Raw genomic sequence first — 17807 nt, 5'->3', positions numbered from 1 at the left:
ACTTGTGTATTATAACGACCACAGAGTTTCACCCTCAAATCATCTTCTAAATCATCTTCTAAAATCATCTTCTAAAATGTCTCAAACTGTTTCACCCAAATCATCTTCTAAAATGTCTCAAAACGGTTTCACCCAAATCATCTTCTAAAATGTCTCAAAACGGTTTTGCCCAAATAATCCCTAAATGTAATTTCTGCGTGTTCCTTTTGTTTTGGCATCCCTGCGCTGTCACATTTGAAATTCTTAGGAAACCCTTTCCTGCGTTAATCTCTTCATCTCATAGATGTTCCTAGGTACACTATTAAGGTTGCGATAGAATATCAATTTATCTCTGACTTAAAGATCAAAGAAGCCGTATTTAAAAAATAGAATATGATTTTATCTCTTTAGACTCCCGCATAATTTCAAGATAACAAGTGATGTCATTTCTAATTCCTGACACTAAAGATCAACGAAGCCATATCTAAAAAAGAATATTAATTTTTCTCTCTGACATAAAGACCGTTTATCCCTCAGACCTAAGATCAAAGAAGCCATATTTGTTTCTTAATTCCCCTTTCATAAATCAATACATTCTCCCCATCGATTATGTAAATCAATTTCTCGGAAATTCTCTCCCCTCGATTATGCAAATCAATTTCTCAGGAATTCTCTCCCCTTCCTGGATCGATAATCCTTGAATAAATTATGTCCCGTCAGCGTTAGACCAAATTGTAGATGGCAGCAGTGGTGTCATGTCACGACTGGTACCCCCCTTTCTACTCCTAAATCGACCCCCCCCCTAAATCGACCATACTGATTCGCAAAATACCAATGGCAGTTGCTTGCGAGGGGTGGAACTCTCCGAAACTTGACCTTTTATAATATTTTGGTGTTTCATACAAGAAGATTCATCTTCCACAAAGTTTGAGGTGCAGTTTTCCGTTCACGTACGAGATAGAAATGCTTAGAGGCCATAGAATGTCTTCATAAAAACTAACACGATTAGTTAGAAAAAGTGGCAGCAATGACGCTGGTAAAGAAACTAAAGTCCTAATTAATATTATTGGTTTAATACTCACATTCCCATATTCATTAGGTTTTTTTTCCTAATGTCCCTCCATCTCAAGTCACGCAGAATTTTTCCTCGTCTGAATCAACCTCGGCCTTGCAGCACTTCCCACAACAAGAGCACGAAATATCGCAACCTCTATTCGCACATGGACATTTTTGTCCACAGGGTTTACGCTTGCAATATGGCGAATTTTTCTGAATAGTGGATAGCCAAGCAGGAAGGGTTGGATTAATGGATACTATGCATCTGCCCTTCATCTCTCATACAAAATTAAGCGGAGAAAGGTGCAAGGGGCAAGGCATACGGGCCTGCAGCATAATGGACCACAGGTAAATGCACCTTTTCACATGTAAGGCAAAGGAGTTTTCGGTTGGAGGCAGGCTCTTCAGCGTTTTCCGGTGAGGGGACAAGTGAACGCGGAAGTCTTTGAAACACAAAAATTCCTCTGATTTTCTGTACAGGCGATCAAAATCTCCCTACACAGCATCATAATATCTTCCTCCAAGTTCAACTACTCTGTCGATTTGTTCCAAAATCTGTTCAATAAGAGCAAATATTCGAGGTAACCACGGCACAGCTGATCTAATGATCGTCTTCTTTTCCTTTGGAGAAACTGAAGCTCACAGTATCACAACCGGTGACACAGTGCAAAAGGGCAATTGAATTCACCAGAGACGGTGGGAGTCTATTTGCAAGTTCAGTGATCGAAATGACTTTGTCCCGCATGCGAACCAAAACATTAGGAGCGGTAAGGTATGCTACGAAGCAGTAGATTTTTTTAATTTAGCACTTGCCTTAGATCCGCCTGTGCCTCCTGAGGTACCCAGGACATCTAGGAGGAGCCGCCAACCTTCCCTCATATTTGCTGCTGCAGTGATGTCCTCCCACTCTGGTAGAACGGAGGTATGCAGGATTCGTAGATCTCTTTGGTAGGTCCGGCGCAGTGTGTTTCTGGGTCTTCCCCGGCTGCGAGTTCCTGGTGGTTGCCAGTGTAAAGCGGCTTTTGGGAGTCTGGTCATCCATACGTAGGACGTGGCCCAAATATCTCCACCTTAAGACTCTGATGATGTCGGTCATTAGAGGTTGTTGCGTCATTTCACGAATGGACTGGTTTGTCACCTTGTGTGACCAATGGACGCTCAATATTCTACGAAGACACGAGTTTTCAAAGGCCAGGACTCTTCTCTCTTGTTCTTGATTCAGGTGCCATGTTTCTGCTGCGTAGAGTAGTATTGGCATAACATTGCTGTTGAAAAGGCGTAGCTTTAGGCGCAGAGAAAATCTCTGAGATCGCCATACTTGACGTAGTTTGTTGAAGGCGCCATTTGCCTGTCCTATTCTGGTGAGTATCTCTTTCACTATCGAGCCGGTGTTCTCAATGATATTTCCCAGATATTTGAACTGGACAACTTGCTCAACATTTTGGTCGCCATATTTAATGGACAGAGAAGAGTCACTAGTCGCCATACTTTTTGTTTTCTGAGCATTTACACGTAGGGCAAGATGGTTTACCTTTACCATTGTCTTTTTAAGAAATTTTTGAAGATGTATATTGCTTGCCTAAAGGACTGCTAAGCTTTCTGCAAAGGCAGTATCATTGACCTGGACTTCGGGGCTTAATCTGATGCCTTCTGTTCCTGTGTTCCATAGGATGTAATCAACCATTATTACAAAAAGTAATGGTGATAGAACACATCTTTGTTTTACTCCTGACAAAATCCGGAAGGAACGAGTTTGGCTCTCTGGTGTCTTGACGCAACATTCACCATTCTCATACATGGCGGTAATAATCGTTTCTATTTTTTCAGGGATTCCATAGTGGATGAAAATCTTCCATAGGCTTTCACGATCTACTGAGTCGAGGGCACGATCTTCTCGAAATCCACAAAGATCATATAAATCTTTAAACGCCACTCCCTGCTTTCTTCAGTAAGAAGTCTAAGCGTGAATACAAGGTCTGCACATGAGCCGTTTGACCGGATTCCATACTATTTGTCTCAGAGGTAATGATCTAGTTGGGTTCGGATTCTCTATATGATAATATGTGAGAGGATCTTCCAAGGCATTAAAAATAAACTTATACCCTACCAGTTGCCCGGCTTGGTAGCTTGTTTTGTGAATATCCTGATGAGTGTGCTGCGGTTCAAGTCTGATAGTACTTTGGCTATTGTTCAAATCTGAGGAAAGAGCAAAGACCAAAGAGAGATACATAATGACATTGATGCCTGTATCATCTCTGCAGATATGCGGTCCAGTCCCGGATATTTTCCATATTTATTTTCTTTGCTGCTTCTTGTATCTCACTGGCACAAGGCGGATCTGTGCTGATATTCAGGAAGAAGATGGGAATCTCTGGAATGTCAGGTGGTTCTTTTGGGGCGGGCCTATTTAGTAAACTTTTGAAATGATTACCCCATAGTTCATTGACTGCACTCTGTTCTGTCACCTACACCCCCGATGGATCTCTGACGGGACTGTCTCTATTTGTTGGGCGTTCCCATATGATGTCATTGGTGATTCTTTAAACAGTTCTAGAGTCTCCTCTTTTTGCTGCTTCTTCTGCCTCCATTGCTTTACACTCTAGAAAGTCTCGCTTATCAGTACGGACACTTTTCTTGACAGCTTTGTCAAGAGCTCTAACTGCTCGTTTTGGAAAACAAGACGATCGGGGACTTGCCGTTGGAGGACAGACATTCTCATCTTTTTTCTTTCATCTATTTGTTGGCAACTTTGCTCGGACAGCCGCTAGTTATTAGGTTTCCTACGGAGGTCCCGGGTTTATTTAACTATTTCTTGGTAGCATTCTCATATGGCTTCCCATACTATTTCATATTCAGCTTCCTAGGGCATGGATAGAGCTTTAAATCTATTGTATAGCTCCATTGTAAAAACCTGTTTTAATGTCTTGTCCTGGAGTTTTTCAGAGTCAAAAACAGGTCTTAAGGACTGTTCTTTTGTTGCATATCTTCTTTATTTTAGACAGAGTTTGGCTATCATATGGTTATGATTTGATCCGTCAGCTCCTCTATAGGTCCGAACATTTTGTAGACTCGATTGCCATTTCTTGCTTATAAGGCAGTGATCAATCTGATTTTTGGTTATTCCATCTGTCGATGTCCAAGAGTACTTGTGCACGTCTCTGTGAGGAAACAGAGAACCACCAACTACAAGTCATTCATTAGGGCAAAATCAATTAGAAGCTCTCCATTTCATTTCGTTGACCCAGACCATGTTGGCCAAGAACTTTTGGGTTGAAGGATCGGTCATTTCCCACTTTAGCGTTAAAGTCTCCAAATCTTGCGAACGTCAAATTTAAAAATAAGGATTTCATAGACGCACGATGACACGATAAACTCAAATTAAAGTAGGCTGACATGCTAAATCCTGTTTAAATCAGAATTACATAAGGGTTTTGATTCTGTGTATTTGCAAAAGCCCATTTACGGGTCTCCTCCCCCTAAGCCGCGTTTAATTGGAGATAGTTCATCTTTTTTTACTTAAAATTATGGATTCAAATGATCAGGAATAAATTTTTCTCAAAAAAGATTCTGAAAAATTTTCTCTTCAAGAAAATGATCAGGTGCCCCTTGCGCATTCCCTGACACCCAATCTATGTGTTACTTTTGAAATGAGCTAGTGTACAAGCTGGTGCTTTATGACTTCGCCCCAGAAGATAAAAATTTAACACTTCCGTGAGGTTATTTCTAAAGCTGCAGCACGTACTATAGGGCTAGTTTACTTTGCCTCAAGTTATAACACGTCAATTATTTCCTATGTATCTGATGGTCAAAACAACTTAATTATATGTGTATCATCACATGATTGTCACAGAAACAATTTAGTGATAATTTCAAAACCTTGCCAGTGCGTTGCCTTTTGCATAAACCTTTTGCAACGCCTTTTTGCAACGCAACGCCTTTTGCATAAAGACAAATGTCTCTACCTAAAATGCATGGGAAACGAATAAAAGTTTGATACATTAACACGAATATGTATTAGGCCTACCTTGTTCCTGAAAATGATCAAGCTTTACAATTCTGATTACAAGTTCCATTTTTTCATAGAAGAGATTTCCCTCAACAAAAATACTTTGAAGCCTGCTAGCGCTTGGACTGTAAAGTTCAACAATCTAAGCTTTCTTGATTAAGGTCTCCTTGGCTGTAGGTACCGTCGTACTAAATTCCAAGTGAGTGCACATACTTAGTGCAGAAAGTAGTTGATGCTCAAAAGTAAAATAAGCCTTATTTCCAAAGAATGGCCACCACAGTACCAGATGGGTAAAATTCAGGCCCAAATTTGGCTCTTGACCCACAATGGCCCACTTTGGCTCTTTAGTTATACAAATTGAAAATAGTAGTTCTGGCCAAACTTCGGACTGGGTGCGGATGGGCTAGTTGACAGTGATTTTCTTGCCGTGGGCGAACTTTCTAATAACAATACTAAGAAAGAGAAAGTTGAAACTTCCAATTTCCTAGGAATGAGGAAACTATTAAACCTTCGAAGGCACAAGTGATACGGTTCCTGCACTTCAGTCCTAAACACAAAGAATGAAAAAGGATTCTCCACTTCTTCTGTACTTTGATTTAAATAAGGTCCGAGTTTGTTTGATGGATTGACACATTGTTTTAGACTATTAAGGCATATTTTTATTTCATTTAATTTATAAATTTTTAATTTTGTTTATTGCTAAGCAGTACATTTATGGTCATGCAAAATTTTATTTGAATATCTCTCGGCGTGGCTTTCAGAACCATAAAATCTACACTGAAAATTTACTTGTGTAAATTTTTCAAGGTCAACAATAAATGGTTAACTAGTGCGTTAATTGCAATCATTTTTGGTAATCCGTTTTGTTTACACCCCAAAAAAATTTTGCTGTTCAAATCAACTTATAAACAGGTTATGTTTGCAGTCATTTGTATTTTCAAAGAACATTCGTTGAAGAAGGAATTGGAGTGTATTGATCCATGCGGTTCCTAAGATACATTGTTTACTTTCCTTTTGTGTTGTAATAGACTTTGGCTTCCCTTGCAAGCGATCATTTAATTGCCCACTCTCATTTCTGACGTTTTCCGACGGAGAGATTGATAATGAAATATGAGCAGGTTTCTTTGTCAGAAGTATAAAAGTTTACCCAAACAGAGTGCAGCTTGATCAATTCTTTGCAGTTTCAAATATTTTGCACTCTCCAACAGATTAAATGTAATGAAGGTTTTTTCAACCGCTTTGAAAATTTAGGATCTTTTCCGTTATACCTATACCACTATTTAAAATGTTTTTTTTTAGTCATTTACGGGTATTAGGCCTAAGTTGAAATAAAAGAGTGGTGTATGGCTAAATTCATGCTTTACTTTATCCCCAACCCCCTAATGTGCAAACATATAGTCCAGATTATATATATCCCTTGCACTTTGCCATATATCACTCTTTTGTTTCAATTTAATACGCGTGAGTTGAAGTAACGAGTCCACGACTAAGCATATAAATACTGACCCGTAAATAGTGGTACAGGTATAGCGCAAAAGATGCAAATTTTAAATGTGGCTGGTACTTATTGCATTGTTGCTTTTTTCAAAGCTTCTACTGGCCAGGGAGACAGTATATTTTAGTCTATAATATTAATTCTCTCAAAACATCTAGTAAGATCAGTTTTCAATAAAGCGCTCATTTTTTAGAACTCTACAAATTTAGGAAAATATTACAGGTCATGCTATTTGAACCAATATTGCACATACATGTTGCATAAACTGTGAACCAATAGTTTTTTGTTAGTGTTGAGTTTCATCTTCGCTCTTTACTTCCGTAACTTTGCTTTTTTTAAAATCAATTTTTGCTCGTTTTTAAGTTTTGAAATATACATAAAAACTTTATGACGGTGTTATCAAGATGAGTTTATAAAAAAAACCGTAGATATAAAAATTAGCTTTTAAATGAGACCTCAAATGGCTGGCTATGATGTTAGAATTGGCTGCTACTTCTGTTTGTCAGTAGACGATTTATAAGAAAAATATTGAATGGGCTGGGAAGGGTAATATATAAGAGGAGGAGTGTAAACCTCAGGTTTAAGGTTTTCAACCATGGAGATTGGATAGTACCTTTTTATCCCTCCCAGCCCTTCCATACCAGAAACGGCACCCCAAGTGCACTTTTTGGATGACTTGACTTGCTTGACTTATATCCCATCAGGCCTTTGTGGCTGTATTGGGGCTTCTTCTCTTCTCACTAGTCCTTGAATATGGCGACGGTATTCGGTTCTATCTGGTACTAGACGCAGGAGTAGGGGGAGGTTCTAGCCTTTAAGTTGTCGTACGATCAATTGCGGGGTCGGCCACAAGATCGTGTGCCATGTACCCATCCTTCGAACGTGATTTTTGGGAGCTGGTTTGATGACATTCGTTGGATATGACCAAGCCAGTGGAGTTGCTGACTTCTAATTCGGTCCATGATAGTGTACGGACAGTGGAGGAGTTTACGGAGTTCTTCGTTGGATACTCGGCCAATGTAGGTGATCCCTGCTATGCGATGGAGATATTTTGTTTCAAATTGTGAGATTCGACCTTCGGCATAAGCTTTAATTGACCAAGTTTCACTTGCATACATAGCGATGGGGATTATGAGAATGCTAAAGAGTCGGACTTTCAGTGATTTTGATTGTAATTTACTTTTCCAATTTGATGATAGGCTTTTGAAACTGCTGGTTGCAAGGCCCAGTCTACACTTAATCGATTTTGAGCAATCGTTGTTAGAGGTTAAAAGACTGCCGAGGTAGACGAAAGATTCTGCATTTTCAATTTGCTCTCCTTTTATGGTTAGCTGTATGGCTCTCTGTGCAGAGTCTTTAGATACCTACATGACTTTTGTTTTTGTTGTGTTGACAACAATCCCAAGGGCTTTGGTTGCTGACATTATCTTGTTTGTGTCTGTTTGGAGGAAATGTTCATGTTTATTTCACGATGTCGTCTGGGTACGCTAATTTGTCTACAAGGTCCCCTCCAATGGATGTTCCTTCTGTGGTTTTAGCAAGTGATCAAGCTGCATTTAGAAACAGATTAAACAGATGAGGGGATATGAGGCAGCCCTGGAGAACACTTGCTGACGTCTGGAACTCTTCTGTCAATCCCACAGGCGTCTGAACCTGGCTTTAGAAATTCAAATATATATTTTTTGATCAAGGTTACCATGTTTTTGGGGACCCCATAATGCAGAAGTATGTGCCAAAGCCCGTCGCGCCATATTAAATCGAAGGCCTGTTTAAGGTCAATGAAAAGTAAGAGCAGCTCTTTCGCAATTTCTAAATATTTCTCCATCAGTTGCCGGGTGGAAAATATATGATCTATAATAGATCGATCTCTTCGGAAGCCGGCCTATTCCTCTAAAGTGAGGTCTATCAGGGATTTTAGTCGGCCCAGTAGGATTTTCGTGAGGATCTTCGCCGGTTGGCATGTTATGCTAATTGGTCTGTTGTTGTTACAGTCACCATTTTCGCCCTTTTTGTAAAGGGGGACAATCAAGGCTTTTGCCCAGGATCTGGGGAAGTGGCCCGTTTCCCAGATGCCTATTGTGACTTTATGATAGATGTCTACCAGTTCTTCTGGGCCCGACTTAAGTAGCTCTGACTGTATACCATCTGGGCCAGGAGCTTTATTTATTTTTAGGGATTTTATAGCTGCAGCTATCTCTTCTCGTAATGGTGGTGGACTTGGATCTATTGGGTACTCCGGTAGTTGAAAAGACAGTAGGATAAATGGATCAGGGGCTATTGTGGGGTTCAGTTTCTGGAAGAGGTGTTCCTTCCAGCGTTCCTGCCTCTCCTCAGAATCTGTGATAAGCTGTCCATGTTTATCTAATAGGGTTGTTGCTGCCCCGGGTTTCTTTTTCGACAGCTCCCGTACTTTTTTGTACATGTAGCGGCTGTTACCTTTCTCGAAGGCGTGTTTGCATTCATGGCACTGGTCGTTAAAGTATTGGCGCAGAGCCTGTCGTATTTTTTTCTGTACTAGACGTTTTAGCCTCTTGTATTCATCCTGTCTTTGTTGGTCTTGTTTGTTGGCGTGATTACGTTTTTCAGCACAGATATCGATGATTTCGTGTACGATCCACGGTTTATCAGAGCGGGACTGTACTCCTTAGATTTCATTGGCCGTTTCTCTGATGATTGAGGCACTTTCATCAACCAAATGGTCCACTTCCTCTGTGGTTGGGACTCCCGTGAATTGGATGCTTGACAGCTTATTCGAGAGAGCGGTTTTATGCTTGCTTCTTGTTTTGATGTGGTTTAGCAGATCGACACGGTATCTTGGGCAGCTTTTATTGGGCAGCTGGGGCTTTCGGAGGCACATACGGAGCTCTGACATTACTAGAACATGGTCTGAGCCAAAATCAGCACCGGATAAAGACACTGTATTCAGTACTGACGACTTCCAACGCTTGCGGACCAGTATGAGGTCAATCATATTTGAGGTTCGATCGTCTGGGGATCTCCTTGTGACTTTTCTGCGTCTTTTAATGTCGAAACATTCTGTTGACAATGAAAAGCTCGTTATCATGACATAAATCTATGAGTATTTACCCCCTAAGGTATTGTCGCCCATGTCCGAACTTGCCCAGTACGTCTTCAAAACCTGCATTTGATTTTCCGACGATGGCATTAAAGTCTCCAATCATGAACAGAACATCCTTCTTGGGCACCTGGTCTATGGTGTGTTGGAGCTGGGCGTAGAAGTCTTCTGCATCTTGGTCAATCCGGGAAGAGTCGGGGGCATAAACTTGGATGATGGAAATATTAGCTATGGAACCTTTAAAACGGGTGGTGATGATACACTCATCAGATTGGATTTATGGCAAGTAGATTTTTTTGCACGTTTCGAGAGTAGAATGCCAAAACCTCGACGATGAACACCGTCGCTTCGTCCCGAGGTGATGAGGGTGTTTCCGTTTATGGTTTCTATTACATTTAAAGGAAGGTGGGTCTCTGATAGTTCAATAATATACCAATGATAGCGGTCGATTTCATTTAAAATTAATTCCTTTTTTCCAGGTTTAGCAAGTGTTCGTATGTTTAGCGTTCCAAGCGAAAGTGATGTCTTTGCAGTAAATAGTGGTGTCTTCTCTGACTAGAGAGTTGTCAAATCGGATAAATAGTCGTCGGTTGCCCCGGACGTGGACGCGGTAGCTAAAACATTATCACCATCATCATCAACAATATCATTATTTCTACTATTTATAACTAGATATTAAACCGTCGGTTACCCCGGACGTGGTAGCATAAGTTTTTATTCTGTTTTTCGCAATTTCATTACTATATAAAAGAGAAGGAGTTCCGTTGCTTTTTTGTCAGGATAGAGGTATGCCATTCCTCTCTACCCTTAGTAGAGGCCATTGTCCAGGGTTCTGGATCATCTGTCCTTCACAGTTATCCTTCTAGGAAGGGATCCTCCCGTTCTGTGTCCTACAGCACCGAACAATTTGACCCATTGCTGGGGGAAGGTTTGTAACCACCGGGAGGTGTCCACACGCCTGTTGTCCCTATACGGTGTACGTCTTAAGGGCCTTCCTCCTCCTACGCCTGTATATACGACCCTCGGGCTAGGGTGTCCCAGTTTCAATTATGGACCCCCAGGAACTAGGTCCCACCTTGGTCCGCGCCTCCTATGGAGGTGTCCTACATACTGTAGGGCGTTCCCCTATCCGCCACCTGGGGATGTGCTGATTGGCCTGGGGGGGCACTCTACTAAGAATATGACTGAGTAGGATAATGTCATAATGCCATGAGGCATTTTATGATGGTGTTACCAAGCAAAATTTATTTAAAAAAGGATTATATATGAAAATTACATTTCAGATGAGCCCTTAAACAGCTCTCTATGATGTACCGTTACCCCGATAGCAGCGGCGAAGAAAATAAAATAAATAAATGAGAGGACACATCAATGCTACTGATGCAAAACGTAATTTTACTTGTTCTAAGTTTTTGTCAATGGCAATTCCAATAGTTTGCTTTTTATTTCAATTCGACGGAATTTTTGCCTTATGCAACTAAAAATGGCAATTTTTTGGCGCTAGGTATTTTATTTTCATAATATATTTTTAAACTTTTGATTGCTATGGGCCGTGGTTCACTCTTTGCTATGTTACAGCTGTCACTACGTTACAACTATACACTGCAACCATGTTCAAACTACATTCTCTGCAAAATGATGTATCTGCGTTATCTCAAGAACCGCTAAGGGTACTAAAATGTTTCTTTGACCTATGTTTTGGGGGCAAGGGTATAACCAACTCAAAAACACTGTGTATAAAGATTATCAAAATACAGTTTCTGCAAAATCTCAGGAACAACTTTGGGAATGGAGTGGAAATTTCAGGCATTATTGGGGAAAGAAAGTAGGAGGGTGGGGCAAAGAGATTTCAGATTTTAAGCTTGGGGGAGGGGAAGGGGCTCAATAGTTTCTTCTCTGATCCAAAAAAGGTCTCCTGTGTGACTTAGAATAATCCATACATTGTTTATTATCAAAGTCAACCAACAGACATTATGTATTGCTAAGTTGTCAAAATTTTGCATCTTTAACATTTTGGGAACGGGTAGGAATATCATGTTGAAACTTCCAGGGTGTGCTGACCGGAAGGGGGGGGGGGCGTGGACATTGAAATATGACTTGAAAGGAGATGGTAAAATTAAACAAATGACACTATTTGCATCCACTTTATCAAAATACCATATTTACAATATCTTGAGATTAGTCTTGGAATCAATTTTTAGGTTCTGTAGGATAAGGAAGAGGGAAGGAATTTTCAATTTCGTGATGCAGGGAGGTGGCTAAGAATGTCTTGTCTCGGATCCACCTCAAAATTTTTTTTAGTTTAAGCGCCAATGGGTATTATAATTTATTCATGTTTAAATATTGAGGTAGAATACTTAGGCACAAAAAGAAAGAAAAATAGAACCATGTCAATTAAAAACAAACAGAAAACTTCTTACATAGTTTTTGAAAAAAATTCAAAGAAAAGTAAAGAGCCATATTAAAGACTACGATGAGCGGAAATAAACTCCTGCAATAATTCGAACTTAAAGCGAAGAGAAATTAATATAAATGAAACCCAAAAATAAAATAAATCAAAATAAATAATCCTATTGAACATAAAGATAATAGGATCCTATGATCCTAACGCGAACAAGAATTGAAAGGAATATTCCAGTCAAACTTATAGCTGACAGAAATTACCACAATTACCAGTAAGTCGACTACCCATTAAACTTTTTAAAGGCTTTGGCATCATTTGCGCTTTCATCAAAACTATAACATATCTGAAAAATTTCTTTTTTTATAATCATAAATTTGAAAAATAGAAAATTGTCAATATATCCTGGAATTCATATCATTGTGTATGAAACAATTGACCTGTTTTAATTAGCTCTTTCCAGTCATCATGATCATTATGGTGATCTTGTTTTATTTATTTGTGTCGATGTTGTGATGAAGGAAAACACATTGTTTAAATATATACTGTTTTCAATAAAACGCAAATGACACTCAAGCCGTATAGAGGGTTTGGGACGGAGGGGAAGCGGCACTACTCTTATATGTAAAACTTTATTAGCCTTGTCATATTTTTGTTGTTGTATTGTTGCTGATTTTATACAAATAAGAACACACATTGCTCGAAATACGAGTAGAAGTCATTTTCAGTAGAGCGCAAATGACGCTATTGGCTTTTGAAAGTTTGGGGGCAGTCGATTAAATCATGTTTGTGGTGATTTCTGCTGGTTTTGAATTGACTGGATTAATGATTTTGACTTCAGTTCGTTTTAGGGCTCATTTGTTCATCCTTATCACGCATATGATATCTTTATGTCTGATATCATTATATATTTTGATGTCTGTTCGTTTTGGGTTTCATTTGTCCATTTACAGTAACTTCTGTTGGTTTTAAGTTTGAATTATTATAGGATTTTATTTCCGCTCGTCTTAGGGTTTTATATGGCTCATTACTTTTCTTCGAAGAACTTCATTTTTGGACAACATTAAAAAAAATAATTTAGTGAATAAAGTATGTTCTATGGTATGAAGGGTTATTATTTTGTCTTAAAATATGTTTACTTTTCTGAACTACTTATCTTTTTATTATCTCGCTTACGAAGTGTGTAACAAATACCTTAGATGTCACAACAAGTAATTTATTCTGAGTATGCCAAATATACCAGCTCTTTGGCATTTCCATATTAACTTTACCATTAATATTTTCAAGCAAAACCTTTGTAGCAATAAATCGTATTGAAAGTGTTTCTACATGACACCATTAGTTAGATATACTCATTCATAGATCACCATATAAAGATTATATTTAAAACTCAATTGTGCTGTTGTGGATTATTGTCCCTCATCTCCGGCTTTATATGGCATTGTCCGATGATTTTAAGTTTTAAATAATGAGCTATCGTGTGTGGGTTTAAACTATTTTTTAATATTGGAGGGTATTATCTTAGCTTGAATATTTTTCAAACAATAAATTTGTCTAGAAGTTTTATAGACGACATATAAGTTCGAGCTGAATAGACTCGTCGTTGAAAATCAGTCGAATTCGAGTGTTGACTCTTGACCACCTAATAGGCGGACTTACATCATGGATCAAATCGATCTTGGCTCAAATTTTTAGTCAAAACTTGACTCGAGACAATCCTTAAAAGGTTAAGATGTTGTTTTTGTACTTTCCGTTGTTACGATCAATCGTAGCTAAGAGTTAACGACGATTATATTTATTTACGTTATTTTTCAGTTCAATTCTTTATTTGCTGACCTTTTGAGCAGACTATCCATCGTTGTATTCATGCCAGCCAGGACTTAACACTGAGTCAGGACTTGGCTTGTTTTGTACCGATTCAGAACTTTGCTCTTTCATGGACCAAGTCCATTCGTAGCTTTGATTGTAGCTTTGACCAAGTCACATTTTTGCATTCGTAGCATTCGTAGCTTTGACCAAGTCACATTTTTGCACCGATTTAAGCTCGTTTTACACCGCTTCATCGAAACTTATTACCTTGGACTTATTTCATTTTTGCACCCTCGTTTCGACCGATTCCACCCGCCCGCTCCCAAAATAAACTCACGAGACTCCTTCTTTTCTAATTGGATGTTGCTGCTTTGTCCGTAATACTTAAGAGGCTTCCAGTAGATGTTTGTTTTATTTACTGTCCTCTGGTAAATATTTAAAGCATTAAAACTAGACCCCGGTGCCGCGCCGATGAGGGAAGACCAGCGGTGGCGGGGCCAAAAACAGCGCGCCGCGCCGTCGGTAAATTGTCGGTGGCGCGGCGCCGGTAAGATGTCGGGGGCGCGCCACCGTCATGATCAACGTTGACTGAAAGTACTAAGATTTTCATTAGTCTTTCTCAAGTAAAAGCTGAAATTTGGGGCAGATTTGAGCATATCCCTGAACTCAAAAATTAACAAATCACTGCTAGGAAACTTGTTTTATTCATGATTTGTCAGGAGACGAAGAAATCTTGTAGAAGCGAAATTGCTGTGGCTTTTCAGAACCCTTGCATAATACGAGTAATTGAAGTATCTATTAGCTATTTATTCTTAACATAACTCATTATAATAATTAGCAGCTTTTTTCATCGAGCAATACTGCATACAAAACTTCAAATACTGTATCACAAAATTCGTCAGTTATATGGGTAAAAACTTTGAATATAACTTTGAACTTAGAAGCTTAATTTTTTCATAATGCCCTTTGGCTATATCTGTTTTGTCACCTTTAAAACAGTGGAAATGACCAACTTTGATATTGAATGTTTTTTTTTTGCTCTTTTGGATTCCTAAAAAGCTTCCTTGTATTAAAAACTGGTTTTTAATAATAATTTAAAAAAAAATACGTTTTAAAGTTTTTTTGGCTTCTTTATTGAATATGTCATGTAGGCTATGGCTGAACTGCTGCTTTTTTATTGCTTTTGGCTGCTCATTTGGATATCATTCATTTTTTCTTTTTGGGATTCATTCCAAATTATAAACTGATAAATACCTAATATCAGTCAAATTATAAACTGCATCTAAAAGGAGTAAATTTATCAAATTGAAAAATACATGATGAACACTTCACATGAGAATACTTCAATTACAATGAAAGAAAAAAGTCTTGATGGTTTATTCGGTATGAATAAAAATGAAGTTTCAGCTATTTTATTAGGTAAAAAATGAAAAAGTTGTCCGTTCTAAATGTAAAAAAATGAAATAATACAAAGACTGAAGCAGCTCCATAAAGACGCTGGGAGTGGTTTCTATGACCGTCTCATTTTTAACCAAAATTGGACGTTTGTTCACATAGCGTCAATTATTGATCGTCAGATTTGATTCCCAAACGCTATCAAAAATTACCTCACTTTAGAAAGTTACAGCAATAAGTTGTATGTGTTGAAAACGGACCCATATTCATCTTTTGAACCCCACCCAGGTTGAAAGCTTCTGCAAGGGTCATATAAACGGCGATCTCCTCATAGTGTCTTTTTAAAATAGGATCTAAGCAGAGTTAAGGGTACTTAGCCTTTTTGCTTTTCTTTAAAGGTTTGAAAAAAGTGTTTTAACATTCCAAATTTTTCATGTGTAGTAAGTGTACATAAGGTCTTCCATCCTTTGAAGGGTCATCGAATTTTTTAAACCACAGTAGATACGTAAGAACGTGCAACATCTAGTACCCTGAGGTCATAAGATTGTCAAGGACTCCTCCTTGAACCTCCCGAATTGAAAGCTTTTATTATGACCTGGCCTTTTAATGTAACTTGGGCACTGGACCAAGGGCGCCACTGTCACTCGAGTGCAACATTAGGTGGGGATGTCGATATCGCTTTCGTCACACCAATTCGTTTTAGTGTGAATCTGCCTGGTACTTATGAATGAATGTTTTCAAAGTAAACTCGTTTCATCAATAAGAAAAAAAACGGGTTGGACGCATGTGTCCCTTTTCCTTTGGACGATAAAAGTGCTGTATCAAGCATAACTCACAAAAATCTTGTTAATTTTTGTCAACTTTTCAACTTTTTGGCATCCCTGCTTTCAATAAAAAAAAAACAAGGTACTATCACTTAAATATAATTCCTCGCTATGCCCCAATCCCTCTGGATACCATCTTGATAGGAAACCATCTCTGCTTTAAATAAAAAAAATTAATTAACTTATTGGCACCCCTGCTTAAAAAAAAATTGAGGTATTATCATTTAAATATGATAGCTCACTACCCCCCCCCCCTCTGGATACCTCCTTGATAGGATGCCGTCTCTGCTTTAAATAAAAAAAAAACTTTTTGGGATCCCTGCTTTCAATAAAAAAATTTCCAGATATTACCATTTAAATGTAAAACCTCCCGACCCCCCCCCTCTGGATACCACCTTAATAGGATACCGTCTCAGCTTTCATTAGAAAAATAATTTATTTAATAATTAACTAGGTCACTATATGGTTTAAACAAACACGCAAAATAACGTTAAACAGCTTAGTGTTCCTTGAAAAAAAAAATTGAGGGTATGAGTAAAGGGGTACAAACACAACAACAAAATTGTCGAAATTATTCAGATATACCTCAAATTATTGGAAAACTGAGTCATAGATTCGCCGTGGCATTCAAAAAGATCCAAAGAATCTAATTAAAAGGGAGCACACACAAAAGCCAAATTACGCCAGTAGCCTATGAAAAATTGCAAAATACCCAAGACAATGAACAAGTCCTAATGTGGGGTCCAATGTGTCTATCAAAATATTTCAATGGTTTCCGAGGGAATTTGAAATCATTTTCTTCTGTCTCCACTTTAAATGAAAAAAATAATTAACTTTTTGGCATCCCTGCTTTCAATAAAAAAAAGATGTATTATCATTTAAAAAGGATAGCCCCCTATTCCCCCCCCCCCTATAGGCAGTAATTTAAATTTTATTTATGAATCATATTTTTTGGGGTAACTTCCCCTTCAATCTTTAATTCCCTAACCTTGTACATAGCTTAGTCTATAGCTAAATTTTGGCTCAATAGAAGGGTTTTTTTGGGGGGGGGGGGGGGGGTAAAAATGTTTCAGAAAGAAGATTGTATTTTCTATCCGGCGTTCAACAATTGAGGATCAAACATTAAGAAAATCTTATCTAAAAACAGCAAAAAAAAAAAAAAATCTGCAAACTTACAATTCAGCTGTAGAAACAATCTGTCGGCTGTCAATTTCAAAATCCAACTGAAGGCTGAAACTGTATAGTAGTGAATGCGTTCTATAATTCTATTCAACTTGAAAATAAACTTCTTGACTACGAATGATGTAAGAAATAGCGATTTGGAAACTGCACTCGAAATGATTTAAACTCATTTCATAAAGGCGATACTTTTTTTTGTCAACATATGAAGAACTGTGTATATTGCAATATTTGCAATAGCATATTGCATCTGTCTTGTTTTTATGCAAAGTAACAAAAGAGACAAAAATTAATGAACAAGAGAGTAGTCAAGAATTATGGCATGCAAAGTAATATTTGGCAGGGACAGTCACTGGTGATAAATCGCTATGTGTGGCACCGTGATTACGTGATTTTCGGGAAACCAAATTTTTTTCCGGAGTGATGTATATATTTTTGGCTCTATGCCCGGCAATTCAGGGATAGTGCAAGCTCTGCTTGATTTCTCATCAGGATAATCGAATACTAAATCACATGAGAAAGATAACCTCTAACTCTGCGGTTGACACAACAAAGAATTGCCGCAAAATTAATTTGAAGTCGACCGA

At 38.4% G+C, this 17807-nt stretch overlaps 1 protein-coding gene across 2 annotated transcripts in view; it reads left to right on the top strand.

Moving 5' to 3' along the window:
* The window catches only part of dtn (transmembrane protein 132C dtn), a 258507-nt gene that overhangs the window by 73370 nt on the left and 167330 nt on the right, over positions 1-17807 (top strand). The window lies entirely within an intron of this gene.

Source organism: Artemia sp. Qi Xiang Cuo, chromosome 17, assembly GCF_049724085.1.
Source record: "Artemia sp. Qi Xiang Cuo chromosome 17, ASM4972408v1, whole genome shotgun sequence".
Taxonomy (NCBI): Eukaryota; Metazoa; Arthropoda; class Branchiopoda; order Anostraca; family Artemiidae; genus Artemia; species Artemia sp. Qi Xiang Cuo.
Note: the sequence above shows the minus strand (reverse complement) of the source record. Positions and strands in the feature narration are given on the sequence as shown.